Consider the following 13,653-nt stretch of genomic DNA (forward strand, 5'->3'; position numbering starts at 1 on the left):
ACGTACGTCACTACACTGTTTTATTTCATCGATCGTCTGAGTAAAAAAACACATTAAATTATAGTGATTAATAAAATAGAGAAATAATTAAAAAAACGACAAAACACAGTTACTAAATAAATGACTGCCGTGTGAAAATAAATTTGTTGTAATGGGTGAATGCAGCGGGTCATGACGGGACAAGTGCGTGGATGGCAGCGTTTAATTGGATAACAAAAATAATTGAGAGCGACTCACATACAGACAAATTCAGAGTGGATTTAGCATGATTTTCACAATTATGACATATTAAAAAAATACATTGACAGCCTAAGCCAGGATTCTTATTCCATAAATTATTACGCAGATCAAGCTGCAAGTAAAGGCAACAAAGGTGTGAATTCCACATTCAACACCAATCACCGAACAATTCAGACACATATTTAGTCTGCGAAAATGAAAACAGCCTGAGGGTTGTGTAATTTCCTGTTTGGCCGATGCTTCGTTTTTGTGTGATTATCAAAATTACTGCTACCTTTTACATAACACGACTGGTCAAATCAAATCATATGAAACACTTACTCAACGTCTCTCTTCTTTCTGAAATCCGTCTCGGTCATCATGGGCTGGTCCGGAATCTATTTTTTCGAAAACGTTTTGTATTGCGCCAGGTTTAAATTGTCAGCGTTTCTCGGCGTTAAAACCTAGTTGTTTTGTCATGGACAAGGACAGTTTTTCGAAAAAAAGAATCTGAGGTGAAGTGGACACTACATACAACGCTGTAAGGAGGCGACCACCCCAACCCTTTCTTGTTATTTTCACGGCTTTCGTCCACTAATTTCGCACCTTCAGATCGATTGGAAACGTATAAATACTTACACTATGACTATGACTATACGCAAAACTGCAACTGCCCATAACACAACGTTCAACCATCATAAATGTTTGTTGTGAACAACAACTTTTAAAATTCGCTCTCTCAAAAATAAAATAAAATAGACAAAAAAAAAGAAACGCTGATAAAAAAAATATATATATATCGTTTAAAAGTATGTTGAATGACACAGTGATATAAAAGTACGGCCCAGGGGTATGGCTTCCTCTCATATTTTAGCATTTGGTGGCGCACTTTCGGAGAGAGTCGAAAATCCAGAAACAGTCAACCGTTTCAGGATAGGTGGGCGTGGCTACAGCACGGGAAATATTTACTTGGATACGAGTAATCATTTTCAGCAAAAAAATCAATAATTGCCCATTTCAGTGGGGCACAGATCTAAAATGAGAAGCGTGTGGGTGGGCATTGCACAGGCACTTTAATGCAAAACAATATCCACTATGTTTTTTTTTATACACTAGTTTAACTGATAGAATAAGCCAGTTATTTCAGAATATCAGCAATAGTAAAAGTGTTTTGTCAATATTGAAATATGATTTTTTTGGCATTTATATTGGTTGAAAAAAAGGTATAATTATTTCACGGTGACAACAGCTAATTGTCAAACAGTGATTTGTCATATACATTACAATAGCATTGTATACATTACAATAGCATCATACTCTTGAATAGGAATTTATGGAAAAAAACAATTTGCAATAATACAAGGTTATTACAAGGATATCAAAAAAAGTATGCACAAAGACAGTACAGCAAGAGTATTGACCGTTGCGCAGCGGAGGTTGATGTGATGACATACTATCTGGGTGAATACGTTGCAGTATCCTCGTAATAACCTTATTATACATCTTTTCTTCTCAGGAATACATCATGGGAATGCCAAAATCCAAATCGTTTAGAACTTCTATGTGCAGGGTCCAGTCAAAACCTGGAGGCAGCCATGTTTTTTTCTTTATTGTTTTATTCCACATTTGGAATTTATGTTTCTTAATATGGTTTGGATGAAAATACCCTGTGCAATACTGCAAAATTACGGCACGCTGTAACTTATGGCGTTACGATGACAGATGTATAATAATTTTTAATTAATATTGTTGTTTAACACAATCAATAAATTTATTGAATTATGATTTCATCTAACCTAAAAACTATGTTCTTCTAGCTCATTACTAAGTATTGATGTTTACTTGCCTCACATGTAGCTTAGTTGAGTCTTTCTTTGGGATCTTCTTGGTCTTCAATTTCCTCATCACTAAAAATCAAGTACAAGAAAAATTAAATACCTTGTGGGCCTGTATATTCCAGTTTTTAACAGGTTGAACATATAGACACAATTGTAAAACCCCACCACACCCACCCCATCCATCCTGCTATTCATAGAACAATAAACTCTTCATAACAATTAATGTAAAATCTTTATTCACATTGGGCCATTCCAGTTTATATCTGATTGATATGATTGAAAGGCTATTAAATATGCGACATGAAAGTGATCAAAATGAAACACGAAAACAATAAATATGAGATTCCAGTGCAATATACATGTATAATATGTCACACCAAATGAAAAAATAATGCCAGATTAAATAATAAACTTATGTATGTGTAAATAATTAGCTAGTGGCTAATAACATGACTATTTTGTATAAAAATAAAACAAAAATTTGCATCAAAAAATTCAAAATTCAACAAAAATATAGGTAGGTACTTATCAAAACAAGTATTTATTTTCTAGAAGCAAGTTAGTAAAACAAAAAAGAAACCATAAATGGAAATGTACACTAATAGCAGCATACTATGCAACAGAGATTTATTAGAAAGAAATGTAACCAAACATAATCTTACCCAGTTAATGAGAGCTTTCTTTTTACTTGAATCACAGTCACTCTATCCCCGGTCTGGAAACGGCTATTGTCTAAGGTGTGAATTCCCCACTGTGCTCAGACTGCACTGGGTATGGCTTTCCGCAAAGCATAGTCTCTTGAAAGCAGAGCTTTCTATTGAAACAATCGCTTCATTGTTCCCTTCATATTCTAGTTTTTACAATCGAAAAAAAAGCATATATTTTGATACTTTATATAGATTTAGAAGTTCAACACAATTCTTTAGCCGGCAAGTCTTTCTATAGTGGCATATTGACATTATTATTTGTGAATATCGCACTTAAATTTGAGGGACTCGTTCAGGGATTGCAACTTGGAACACTTTTTAACACCTTACCGATTGGCCCTTCTATTCGTCATGTGTTTTAGAAAGATCAATGTTTTTTCATTTATTGGATAGCTTAAACCCAGTTGTAGTTGGTGGAACGGTTTATTGTGCTTATTTTATTATATTATAGACAGTATATGTATCATATTTAGGCATCACTTTTTCCATTCAAAATAAAGATGGCCTCTCGCCGATTCATTTCCATTCAAATTTTCGTGTCATTATTTTTGTTTCCAAGCATATGGGATGTAGTTTACAATGCTGGTGACAGTATCAATTCTTTAATTCTTTAGCACTGCCAGAAATTGAGTAGGCAGACTTTTTTTTCGCCTCGATGAGAATTTATTTACAGGCGCCATTTTGTTTTTGATTTACTAACTTACTCCATGCGAGTCAGCGGGTTGGCCCCTTTTATAGTAAGAAAACTGCGTTCAACCATAATATTTGTTTCTATGTGAATAGATTTGAACATTAACCTTTTGGTGGTTAGTTTTTCTCTCAGATGTTCACATTTTGATAAATCAAGGTAATATGTTCTGTTCTGTTTAAAGTTTGTGATCACATTGCTAAAGTTAGTGTACGCTCGGCTTCGTGGCTAATTGTCATAGGTATGAACTGTTTATTTACCCGCAACCAGCCCTGGGACAATAGACTGCGAAGCGTTTCCAGACCCGGGATAGAGGGACTGTGCTTTAAATTCAGCTTGACCATAGCAGGCAGCATGGGGCAGGGATTGTCAGAAAAGAACACACACACACACAAGTGTCTTGGATCCAATAGGGGTAGAATTTATTTAAACTACAATACTATAAGCTACGAAACCCAGGCCCTCCCATTGATATGCAAATGAGCAAATACAAATGCAAATGAGGTAGCTGACCTTGGGTGGGTACTGGCAAACTACAACTACAAACTATAAAACACTGGGAGGACGAACGCTGGGCTAGTTGATGGTGAGGGTGAATCCCTAAAAGCGATGACAATGGCTGATACAGTGCAGAGGGGGTGGCCCTTAAGCACTGGGAGGGGTAAAATCAATTGACGATCCTTGGTCTGTATAGTCTTGGACCATCGAATGACCACTGAGAAAACCAAGAAATCCCCACACGTGAGATGGCGGGAACCATCAAATTGTGACATGGACGTTGGGAGCACGTTGGACTTCCACAGTGGTACAAAAAACAGCGTCAAACAAATGGCCCAAAAAACTATGTCAGCAGGACATGACAACTCTAATTGAGCCTGAATGCCCAGAAGCAGATCCGGGGTAATTGGTAACTTCCTCTGAAACTGAAGTGCCTTTAACCCGGGCTATACCCTGCAAGATACAGGTGAGTGGGAAGTTACCAGGGAGAGGGTTGGCCAACCCGCCCTCAACATGGAGCAGGCGGACAATATTGAGATACTGACGAATGGAGCTGTGGGAGAGATGATGGGCTAGGTGGGCTGCATATATACCTCCCTAATACGACAGGATCAACTGGGATTGGGGAATACAATCCCTGCCCAATGCTGCCTACCATGGTCAAGCTGAATTTAAGGCCTTGTTAATTATTAACATGTTTTAAATTCAGTGTGATAATCCGGCCTTCTCAGTTTTTAAAGGTCAATTGTGAGCGGGGCCATGGGGAGTCAGTCATAGGACATCATCAAGGGATTTAGCATGACTACCAATCAGGAGCTAGCTTGACAGCTTATTAGAATAGGTAAATAAACATTAATTTGTGGTGTCTTTTTCAATTTTGTGATCAGTGCAACTACTACAGTACAGCTGGCAACATTGTATCTTTTAGCAAGCCTTACCCCCTCTCTGCCCGGTATCAGCCATTGTCACCGCTTTCAGGGATTCACCCTCGCCATCAACGAGCCCAGCGTTCGTCCTCCCGTGCAGCTCTCCTTGACCACGTCCTTTTCCATGCCCTTTGTTTGTTAGGCGTTTGTCATCGCTATTGCAGCCGTTGGTTCCGAACGCCAACCTCTACTCCACTCACAGTTTTTGCCGTGAGGGGGCTTCTTAGGCCCTTCACTGTGGTATCCCTGCTAAGTTAATTCGACTGCTATGCTAGGCGATTGGAAGGGGTGATGCTTTGGGGACATCCCAGTTGTCCGAAGGTTCACGAGACCGAAGGTTCACAAGACCGAAGGTTCACAAGTCCGAAGGTTCACGAGACCGAAAATAGATAATGCGATTATTTAAGGGGTCTACCATTAGAAATTCTGTGGGAGATGATGGCAGAGAATCTGCGCAAAAAATGTTTTCGATTTGCGCAGCGCTGAGCCCCAAATTTTCTTCTGCGCGGATTTATGTAATTCTTTCTGTGTGTTTTTTTTCAGTTTGGATTTTCTGCAGAATTGTTTTCTGTGCAGGATTTGTTTTCCATTTTTGCCATGATGTGAGGTTGTTATAAAGGTATCTTGGAACCATCGTATATATTTGTATGAGTTAACATAACTATATATACAATAAATATAACAAACTTTTATTTGTTTATTATGAGTTTTCACAAGCAAATTATTTGGAAATAATGGTACAATTATCGTAGAACTTATATACATTTATATATAATAAATACACGTATATTACATTGATTCTAAATAATTAGAATTTATACCGCTCCTCGGTGTATCAAAAAAGCCAAAATAATAGGTTGTATTTGAAATTTGTCACCTTCAAATTTACACAGAAATATTGTTGGTAATAGCAGTAAAGCATTGCTCGTTCGTATATGTCGTTATCCTGTGCTATATCGCGTAGTATACGCGCCGGGCGATGTTCTTGGAGAAAATTGTGATTAAAAACATCCAGTACGGCTGTAAGTGAGTACGTGCAGGGCCGCTTATGCATCATGTATAAGATAAAGACTGAATAGAAGGGCTTTTCTGGAATATAAAGTTCGAACCAAAAATAAAATGGCCGCAGGCCGAAACATTTTATTGCGGGAAGGACTTTTATCTCAGAAAGCCCGTGTACGAGGTCTTTTTCATACTTAAAACTGAGCAAACTAAGGGATTCGCCTAAAATACGTAGCTAGAAAAACGCTACTATATTTATCTCATGAATTTTCAAATGTTGGGTGTTATAGAAATGCCATAACAAAAGGAAGCATTTTATCGAATTCGTGCATAGCTGATCAGTTAAGTGGACAGTATTGCGAATCAATATCCTGAGTTCGAACCATGGTTGTGGCATTTGTGATAGTAAAAGTGAAGTGTTTTGGGGGTAAAGACGGTTCCTATAAAATGTCCCAGGTCTTGATAAATAAAGTCCTAGAATGTTTATATACCACATGTATCATAACATGTCTGTGCTGCGGTAATTTGTAATAACGACGCGTTTTGTAATAATTTTGACGCATTTCGTAATAAAAAACGTATTTTGTAATACCTTTCGATGCGTTTTGTAATAATAAAAGTCTATGCGTTTTGTAATCACCGTCTACGCATTTTGTAATAACATCGTTATGCATTTTGTAATACAAAAAGTCTACGCATTTTGTAATACTAGTAACATCGTTATGCGTTTTGTAATACAAAAAGTCTACGCATTTTTTAATAACATCGTTATGCATTTTATGCAATAAACAGCCGTTAAATAAAATATGCTTGCATCAAGTTAATGTAAATTCGACAAATATGTGTACTTTTCTTTCTCGCGTATTTTTAAAACAATCATATAGGTGAGAATATTTTTTATATAATCTTACCTTTGATTAACTACTTTGTCAGCATCAGTAGGAGTGACGGCTAAGTATAAATCTAAACCTGTTTTTAACAGCTATCTTTACCATGTGCATTTGACCAATGCGGGGTGATATGTTACCACATTCAGCGGCTACGTTTCGGTTGAAAAGAAACAAGTTAAACTAGTATTTGCGTAAAATACCACCATAAATGAAGCAAGGTGACAATATTTCTGACGTCGACCTTTCAATATGTCACCTGATGTGTGTAAGATCGCATGCTACGAATTGATGGGCCAATTAAAAGTAGTCCATGAGTATTCAATCATTTTTTACATGCGACTGTCTATTTAAATAAGCATGATTCATACATTTGTGTTACAATTTGGTTATTTTCAACCAAAACGTAGCCGCTGAATGTGGTAACTTATCACTCCGCATTGGTCAAATGCACATGGTAAAGATAACTGACAAAAACAGGTTCAGATTTATACTTAGCCGCCACTCCTACTGATGCTGACAAAATAGTTATTCAAAGGTAAATTCAAAATCGCTGTAGAATACCGATTGACCAATCCGGGGATAGTATAGTTCAGTCTTCATAAATAGAGTCATGAGTCACGTCGAGTCAGCCAATCACCCTCCGAATGCATTTCAAATTAAGTGGGCGTGCATGATTGAAGTATGCGTGCGCATCGGTGGGCATTGCTCTGGGCCAATCACAACTACCCATTAGGATTTGAATGAAAACAAGACACCAATGTTTATAAATACTTACAAACGCGTTTAAACATAAACTGTAGCTCATTGCAACAGATAGTAATTAGTGTTTACTTAATTAATAAAGAAACATTTAATTTGTTCATACTGAACATTGCTCTATAGTTGGTAATATAATATTACCGAGCTAAATGCAGATGGTTATATAATACACTCTGGGGTTATGGTAGATTTGCCTCCAATTTGTTTTATATTTCACGTAAAGTTGAGCAAAATAATTTTTTCGGCACGGGTTTCTGCAGATTTTTCTTAACTTGTTTATATGTCAAATCATCATTAGTTCCCAAACCTCATATGACAAAAGTATTTATGTATGACTCAAGTTCTTCCCACTTGACGTTTCGCTCACCATAATTATATTCGACCTATCCCGACTTTGTGAAATATATTTAGAAAATATTTCCATTATCAAACATAAAAAACGCCACAATTAAAGAAATGGACAGATTTGGATAGAATACTAAAAATAAAAATCAGCTAGACAAATTTAAGTATAACGACTTGCATAAAATGCACCTATTACTAATAAATACGCCTGTAGATTGTGCGTGTTTCATCATGCTATTTTGTAATGTTAACACTCTTAACATCAATAAAACTCGAAAAGGTCATTGAAAAATTAAATTAAAGAGGCAATATGGATAACTGTGAGCATTGTTTAGCATTTTAAATAATCTTCCTTTCATTATGCATTCCTCAAGATATCAATATTATATGGCTCATCGTGAAATAACAGTGCACTTTGTGTAGCGATCTTAGAAGTATTCCGAGACGTTCGCGGAAAAAGGCAAAACATTTAGTGCGCCTGTGCTAAAGGAATTACCTATATGTATAGGTAAATCAAATTAGATTGAGTGTCGCATTCTGGAGATATGTATGCGAATAACGTGATGTCCAGCATTTTCAAAAATCACAAACGAGTAAAGATGTGGACTATCGATATTCTCGACAAATAAAACGAACATTTCACGCTTCACCAGAGGACATAGAGTCACAAAAGTTAAACTTGAGATAAATATAGCAAATATATAATAATGTATGCATTAACGACGGGCCGATATCTCGTTATCCGCACACATTCAGAATGACAAACATCACTCATATAACTCAGTATATGCTGCTTAAAAACTCTGCAAACTTTAAAGTGGGTGTCTTTAAAACGAAGACCGAAGATGGAAGACCCCTTCCCCCTAAATCGCGACATTATACACACAACTGAGGTCTAGGTTTAAAGGGAAATTGGGATTTTACACACACAAATGTCTCAATATATATTACGAACTAATTCATGTGTGTAAAATCGAGATTTCCGTTTAGGTCTTCGTTTTACAGATTGGGTGGGGTAATCTTTAGAACGAAGACCCTGTGATAACTCGCTAATATGAACCATTTTTCGTAGAGTTTATTTTAATTAGTGCGTAGTTGGTAGATACGGACATAACAGTACTAATATATTCATATTGGCGGCATTCATGGTGTAAAATCGAGATTTCTTTTTAGGTCTTTGTGTTGATAGATACGTAGATAGCAATACTAAAACATGTTTCTTTGGAGACTTTTGTGTGCGTAAAATTCCAATTTCCCTTTGAACCTCGACTTCAGTTGTGTATAAAGTCGCGATTTAGGGGGGGGTTCTTCGATCTTTGTTTTAAAGACACCCTCTTTAAAGTATTTCAAACAAAAAATAAACGTAACAAAATAGATGGAATGTTCTAGACGATATTTATCCATCGAAAAAAAAAATTATAGGCAGTTACGTTGCAGTTGGGGTGGTGAGCTGCCACATGCATCGTTCTAAATATATAGGAGTTTATATTCTAGACGATTTTTAATCGCTCGAAAAGAGTTTAAACTGCATGTGTTGTGTTTATCCATGAATGTGAATAACGTCCCTGGTTTATCTTTATTAGCTTATATAGTTTAGACGTCAAAGGTAATGTATGTAGTGAGGCTACACAGTCGATACGAAGACACATTTTCGCACCTGACTCCAATGTCTATGATTTTTTTTTTCGAATGTTCGGTCTCGTGGACCTTCGGTCTCGTGAACCTTCGGTCTCGTGAACCTTCGGCCTCGTGGACCTTCGGACTACTGGGCTGTAGCCGATGCTTTTCGTAGTTATCTGCATCCGTCACTCCCTCTCCGTCTGCAGACGATCCAAGGGTTTGCTGCGGGACTCCCTTCCACTCGCCCCTAGTTTCCTACCCTACAAGTGTCATGGGTCTAATCTATATACAATCTGTCCACTTACCGATGGCAGTATACTGTTCCGAACAAAACATCGATGAATTACGCACAATGAAAACATTGTACAAGCATCTGAAACATTTAAATAATGTACTTTCTCAGTCACGTGAGATAAATCAGCCAATCCGGATCCACTTTATTTCATAAAGTCTATCGCTGGTGGCGCTTCAGCAAAAATTTAGGAAAATTATAACGCTTTTACCATAGGTTCCTTGGGTAGATATATTATGTAATATCTCAAATTGCAGGCTGGTGATATAGGCTGAAAAATAATAAATTGTTAATGATGGGATACTTTTTGTTGTCCTAACTTATTTCAAAACTTCGGGGTTTAAAAAAAATAGCGATTTTTTAAAATTATTAGGCCATGTTTCTCAAAAACGTCACTGCAACACATGAAATAATGTTATTTAATTGTGCCACAGGACACTAGTTCCATTATTGTACATAATAAACGAATGAACATTATCAGTGAACAGCCAGAGTGATTTATGACCAACTTTCTCCAAAATTATAAATAGGCTTTCAGCATAACAAATATCTCAATAACTTCACATGCTGTATTTGTGTGAGCACGAAATAGATGTCGTATAAAGATAATTATTAGGCTCATATAAAAATAGCAATTCTTCCATTTTTACATTTTCTATTCAAATAGAACATTCTCGAACAGTGGTTGCAGATTTTTGTTATCAAAAACCTTCATAACCCGTGAGTGTCTTTGTTGTCTTGGAAACCCGTGAGTGTCTTTGTTGTCTTGGAATTGAAAGAATTGGTAACTTCACAATTTACGATCAGAAGGACAAATAAATGACTAGAGTTGTCCATTGCTTCATTGCTATGCTCGTTAAATACAGACACCGTAACATTCACATCCAAAATTGTTTGATAATAATGTAATTCCGGCTCCGATTTGATTCAAAAAAGACAATTTGATAGACAAATACTGGAGTGAAATGTCGAACGCACATTCGAATGAATCAAACACTAGATGTATGAAGAAAATAAATCTCCCCATTCCGAAAATGTTAACAAATTCATTGTATTCTGTACTCTGCTTCTGCGCAATGTGATCCAATATCAGAAGATTGTACTACAATGTCAAATAGATAAATCGTTCAGTGTACCAGACGATTATAAATTATAAATTATAGATTATAAATCTGTAAAGAGGTGGTCAATCGAAACGAAAACCAAATTGATAGCTTAGAATATATCGACACGGTTGTAATACACATACTTTATCACACGAGCATTTACTACCAGTAATAGTTATTATGGGATGGCCGAATACAACAAAGCGATTCTGAAGAGTTCACAGTGATTTTGTATGAAACGTTTCAATGCACGTCCTAACTTATAAGATAAGATAAGATAAGATAAATGTTATTTGGTACGGAAACATATAAAATGCCATGACCAAGAACAAAAGAGAAAAAATTACATAACTACTAAACTAAACTAAACTAAACTAAAAAAGCTCTAAAATACTAAAAACAAATTTGGCTAAGCCTGAATAGATAAATTTATCGGTACTTGAAAACATTTCTGCAAATAAATTGTCATCCCCTATGATTTCAAGATTTGGTGCATACATAAATAAAGTTGTAAAAAAATCATTTCTAAAATAACTAATTTGACTATTATTACAATTAAAGATATAATGTAACTCATCCCCAATTTCATTATTTGAACACTTTGTACAAAATATGTTCTCTTTAGGAATACCTTTGTGTCTTCCTGTCTCTATAGGTAATTTGTGTGCAGACAGGCGAAACTTAGTCATTGCCACTCTGTGTTTCGCAGATTTAATGTCACATAAATATTTCTCCATTGCATAGTCATTTTTAAATAAACTATATGTTTTTAATTTGTTATGTGCTAGTTTATTGATTTCTTCATACCATTTGTCATAATAAATTTGCTTTAATTTTGTGTTGAACTGATTACCAAAACTTGGATTATTAATGTCAGCTGGTTTTAAATTAGTAATATCTAACAATTGTTTAACAAAGCAAAACCACTGACCAGTCTCTATTGAATTGCTTGTATTCCAAGCCTCAAGGAGAATAGTGTTTTTAACATCTCCACATTTAAATCTTTGATAGTATTTCACCATACTAGTACAAATATCAACGATGAGTGGGTATCTACCCAATTCACCCGTGCATGCCAAATTAGTTGCCTTTCTGTGAACTCCCACAATCTGTTTACAGAACTTAACATGCATTTGTTCAAAAACTAATTTATCTGAAAACAAGGTATTAATGAATTTGTCATTTGTACTATTAATGTTGTATTTACTGATATCAAAGTTAAATGCTCCTCAGACATCAGAACCATACATGGCAATAGGCTTTACAAGAGAATCAAATAACTTGCATGCTAATTTAACAGAATGACAGTCTCTATAAACCCACAACATTTTATATATTTTAAATAATGCTCGTTGTGCCTTGGCTTGAAGTGCTGAAATTGCAACTTTGAATTTCCCATTACTCTCAAAAGTAATACCAAGATATTTGTAGGTATCGACAATCTCAATTTGGTTACCATTTATATAAAATTGATATAAATCCTTTAATTTTTTTCCCTTAGAATTAAACACCATTACTTTAGTCTTATTTATGTTGATATTCAATTTCCACTGACTACAGTAGTTTTAAAGGTTGTCTAAACAATTCTGTAATCCATTTTCAGTAGAGACCATAAGTAAATCATCCGCATACAAAATATTATTTAACTGGATAGGGTCATAACTGTTAATTAACTGACACATGTCATTAATATATAAATTGAATAACTGTGGGCTGAGATTACAACCTTGTTGAACACCACGGTATGAATTAAATGATTCAGTTAAACCATTATCTAATTTAACCCTATATTTAGTGCTACTGTAAATTGAGCGAATAATACCATAGAATTTCCCCCCAATTCCTAATGTCAGTAATTTGTACAGTAACGCATCTCTCCAAACTGAATCAAATGCTTTAGAGAAATCAATAAAGCATGCAAATAAATGATTCTTTGATCTTTTTAATTTGCTACTGACATACTTAGTAATCATAGTTCTCAAAACATATACTCCATCTGCAGTGCGGTGACTCTTTTTGAAGCCAAACTGATTGTCAACCCCTAAATTTTGCTCTTTTACATACTCCACTAATCGGCTATTTAAAGACATTGTGAAGAGTTTTGACAAGCAGTTGGAAATTGCAATGCCACGATAGTTATTAGTATTAAAAGGGTCACCAGATTTGAAGATTGGTACAAAATAACTATCATTCCATTTTGAAGGAAACTGACCATGTTTGATGATAGTATTAAACAGCTTAGTTATAGCTCCCACAATGTGATAACTATATGAGGGTCGGCGAGGGGTATTTTCGTAAGCTGTAATCAATTGTTTTTATTTTCGTAATAATGTAATTTAAATGAATAAAAAACGTAAATTCGTAAACATGGACAGGGTGTAAAATGTAATCAGTTATTTTATTCCTCCGTAATTTGCACAAAGATCTCATTTTGTGTAAGCATGGACCAAGGTGTAATCTGCGTATAAAGCGTATGTAATTTCCAATTTTGATTCTTAAACACAAATTATCAAAAATATTATAAAAATGTAATTAGGAATTTGCTTTATCTGTAAAGTGTAAAAACCTATTTTTACTGTAAATGGAATTTTCATTTTATTTTCTGTAAAAACGTAAAATGCCGTTTTTATTTCCTGTAACCTGTACCAGCTACCCCCCCCCCCCCCCCACGTTATATCTAGCATATTTAACAAAAAAAATACTTATCCCGGTTTGGTTAAAGGCAGTGACAGGGAGACATACTTGTAAAGGTAAAATCCTTGA

Source organism: Saccoglossus kowalevskii, chromosome 3, assembly GCF_978046115.1.
Source record: "Saccoglossus kowalevskii chromosome 3, keSacKowa6.1, whole genome shotgun sequence".
Classification (NCBI taxonomy): domain Eukaryota; kingdom Metazoa; phylum Hemichordata; class Enteropneusta; family Harrimaniidae; genus Saccoglossus; species Saccoglossus kowalevskii.